Genomic DNA, 3,909 nt, shown 5'->3' on the forward strand with positions numbered 1-3,909 from the left:
TGCTCTAGGGAACTTGGACTAAGTTATATAAAACAAAACAAAACAAAAATCAGTCTATTTCTGTCCTACAAAGTTCTGTTTCAATTTCCTTCAGCACCCTTGTAGGAAACCTCCATTTCTACCTTCACTACAGCTGTTCCACAACTTCTGCTTCCTCCCCTTAGGGTACCCAGATGCCGCTCTAAACCTGGCTAGAAGGATGAAGTGGAGTCTGAAGTGGTGGGGGGTGGCGGTTCTGCAGGACCCAGTTGCTAAGGGTGACTGCCAGACTGCCCAAGGGCTCGCTTCTCTGAGGATCTTGAAGTTACAGTTCTGATAGAGGAAGGCCTTCTCTGATGAAACAGCTCCCTGAGACGATCTTAGCTTGTGCACATAGTTTCAAAAATGTGGGATGGGTTTAAACACATACACTTTATTCGAGGTGAACCATGGGTGAGTGGGAAGTTGTCAGGGTAAATGAAAACCATTGGCTAGAGTTTAAAGTTCTGTAATTGTCTCATTTGTATGGAGAAGTGGTCCAGGAATCCCAGGTACTTGGTGGGCAGATTCTTGGAGAGGGGCAGAGTTTGTAGGTCTGCCAAGGGACTACTCAACCTTCCTGAGATAGAGGGTGTGGGGAGTCAGGATCCCCAGGCAAGGTCAGAGAAGGGGAAGCCTGGCTGGTAAAGGGAGTCCCCCATTTTGCATCAAGCTCTGAGGGTCCCCCTCACAGGACAGGCAGCTCCCTCCATCTCTAACCTTAAAGTTAGAGGAGTGAACATGGTGGCTGGAGCTAGGGCTATGGGGAAGTGATACCTTCCTGATGGAGCAGTGGCCTGTGACAAAAGAGAGAACAGACTTCTGGTGACTCTGTGGAAAAAGATGGACAATAAATATCCTACATTCACCTCTGTCCACCCTCCTTCCCACAGGCCAGGTCTGACTGGCCAGCTTCCTGGTGCACAGAACGAGTGGAGAGTAGTGCAGAGTAGGTCAGGAAGGGCAACTTGATGCCACCAAGTGCAGCTCATGCTCGCTGACTAACTGTGTGAAACTTTAGGACATTCACCGAAAGACAGACAGCAGTATGCAATATTCAAAGATAAATTCAGCACAGGGCCTGCCCTCCTGGCCCGTGTGGAACAGAGCATATAATGAACTATATATTCATAATTAAAATGTAATGCACACTGTTACAGTCTGAATGTAAAATATACTCCCAAATGTTCATTTATTTTGACACATGGACTTTGGCTGGAGTCACTGTCATTGACAGTTGGACTTTAAGGACCAAGAGGAATGGCTGACAGAAAGTCTTTGGAACCATTGAGGTGCTAAGCCTGATCCACTTCCAGCACCAGCTTCCTCCTCCTGTCTGCTGCCGTAAACAGTTTGTCTGCCTCATGTCTGGCCACCGTGGAGAGGAGCCAGTCCCACCACTGTGTCTTCCTTCCTGTCCATGATGCTCCCTCTGAACCATGAGACAAAACAAATCTCCCCTCCCTGAAGCTGCTCTGTCAGGTACTGGGTGAGAGTTACTAAGACAGCGGTGCACACCTTTAACCCCAGACTTACGGGATTCTAAACTGCATAGTGGGGCAAGGTATACTGAGGCGTCTAGGGACAATGGCTTGAATGTCCATGCTGAGGCTAGGATGGGCTATCTGCCGTTCATAAGGAAACTGAATCAAGAGGACAGCAAAGCGGGCCTTTTCATATGACGTCTGCTTCTCTCCCACATGTGGTAACTTACAATCTTATGCGTTATTTTAAAACCTTGAGCTGGGATTTTAAAGATGGCCTGGATATGGAGGAAGGAAGAGAGACCGGGGATATAGTAAGGTCTTATGTGAGCATTTGGGCACAGTCTAAACTACACGGTGATTTCCCTGTCCTTCAAGGTCTCTGAGAAAGCTTGCTGTGAAGTGGGGGTGGGGTGGGGTGTTGCCGAGATGTGGAAAGAGTGTGCGCATGCGAGGACACTGCTCCATCAGCGTGGCTCTTCTCTCTTTCCCACAGCTTTGGGGCCCCTCTGACATCCTAGCACTCATGAAGCAGAGGCAAGTGGCTCTCTGTGACTTCAAGATTAACTTTGGACTACATAGTAAGGCCCTGTCTCAGAACAAAACAAAATGCAGCCGGTACAGAGAGTAGTGAGAAGAAAGGGACTGGAGCAGGGGCATGGTTGACAGTAGAGGAATAAACTTCCCTGGGAAAACAGGACTTACATTGGTATTTAAATACAAATCATGGCTCTCTCCTCCAGCCGAGCAAGATGCCCAAAGGAAAGAAGGCCAGGGGAAGAAGGTGGCCCCGGCCCCCGCTGTGGTCAAGAAACAAGAGGCCAAAAAGGTGGTCAATCCTTTGTTTGAGAAAAGGCCTAAGAACTTGGGCATTGGGCAGGACATCCAGCCCAAGAGAGATCTCACGCGCTTCATCAAATGGTCCCGCTACATCAGGTTGCACCAGCAAAGAGCCATCCTCTCTCTGTAAGCAGCTCAAAGTACCTCCTGCCATCAATCAATTCACCCAGGCCCTGGACAGGCAGACAGCGACTCAGCTGCTTAAGCTTGCCCACAAGTACAGGCCAGAGACAAAGCAGGAGAAGAAGCAGAGGCTGCTGGCCCGCGCTGAGAAGAAAGCTGCTGGCAAAGGGGACGTCCCAACTAAGAGACCACCTGCCCTCCGAGCAGGGGTCAATACAGTCACCACTTTGGTGGAGAACAAGAAGGCTCAGCTGGTGGTGATTGCCCATGATGTAGATCCCATTGAGCTGGTGGTTTTCCTGCTTGCCCTGTGTCGAAAGATGGGGGTGCCCTACTGCATCATCAAGGGAAATGCCAGGCTGGGGCGCCTGGTCCACAGGAAGACCTGCACCACTGTTGCCTTCACACAGGTTAACTCAGAAGTCAAGGGTGCTCTGGCTAAGCTGGTGGAAGCTATTAGGACCAATTATAATGACAGATATGACGAGATCCACCCCCACTAGGGAGGCAACGTCCTGGGTCCTAAGTCTGTGGTTCGCATTGCCAAGCTGGAAAAGGCAAAGGCTAAAGAACTTGCCACTAAACTGGGTTAAATGTACACTTAAGTTTTCCGTACATAAATATAATTACAAAATTTAAAAAAATACAAATCATGGCATTTATATAGGTGAGAGTGGGGGTATTTGGAGATTAGCATTTAGACAGGAAAACTACCACAGAGGTAAGAAATGTGAGGATGCAGAGTCAAAGCCATCTCAGGTTAGGAGGAGAAATGCTGGGGACAACATATGATGACAGGGACTGCCAGCAGTAGGCCAGAATGAAAACATCTCAGAAGCCAGTGGCAGCTCCTTGTAAAAAAAAGGGTGGTGTCTTGGACCCTGAGAAGCAGGAGACACATCCCTCCAAGGGACTGGCCATCTGAAATAAGAGGCTGCCTGCAGTAGTCCGTGAGGGAGACATCTCAGTAGCCCGCAGCAGCTCTTTGTAAAATAAGGTTGTTCTCCTTTCTCCCAACCTTAGCCCCCGACAACGGCTGTACAGATTTCATTTGTGCATGACTGCTTTTCAGCTGGCCTTGGTGTGCTTAATTATTCTAGTATATCTGACTTTCCTACTTCTTTCTCCTTCTGGTCTGGTGGATTCTGTGAAACTAGATGTTCCTTGATGTAATGATTCTTAAACAATTGGAAATTGGGGCATAGGGGCACAGCACAACACAGCCCTAATGGCCCAGGTGCATACTGTGTACATTGGAAACAATGTAATAACTGCATAGTGGTAGTTCCAGATTAATGGTTGACTTGCAAAGAAACGTTGAAGAGATTATTAGAAAATGAATTAGAGCCAACATTGGGACCCCAAGAAAAGAAATAAGTTTTGCATAACATTTGAGAATAGTTCCTGGATAAGAAAGTATAGAATGCATAAAATCTTACACTAG

General features: G+C 47.9%; 1 pseudogene; it reads left to right on the plus strand.

Annotated features, from left to right (window-relative positions):
- Positions 1 to 2,254: 2,254 nt before the first annotated feature.
- LOC147996538 (large ribosomal subunit protein eL8 pseudogene) lies at positions 2,255 to 2,968 on the plus strand (annotated as a pseudogene).
- The last annotated feature ends 941 nt before the right edge of the window (positions 2,969 to 3,909 follow it).

This window comes from Rattus norvegicus, chromosome 2 (assembly GCF_021556685.1).
Source record: "Rattus norvegicus strain SHRSP/BbbUtx chromosome 2, alternate assembly SHRSP_T2T, whole genome shotgun sequence".
NCBI classification, from domain to species: Eukaryota; Metazoa; Chordata; class Mammalia; order Rodentia; family Muridae; genus Rattus; species Rattus norvegicus.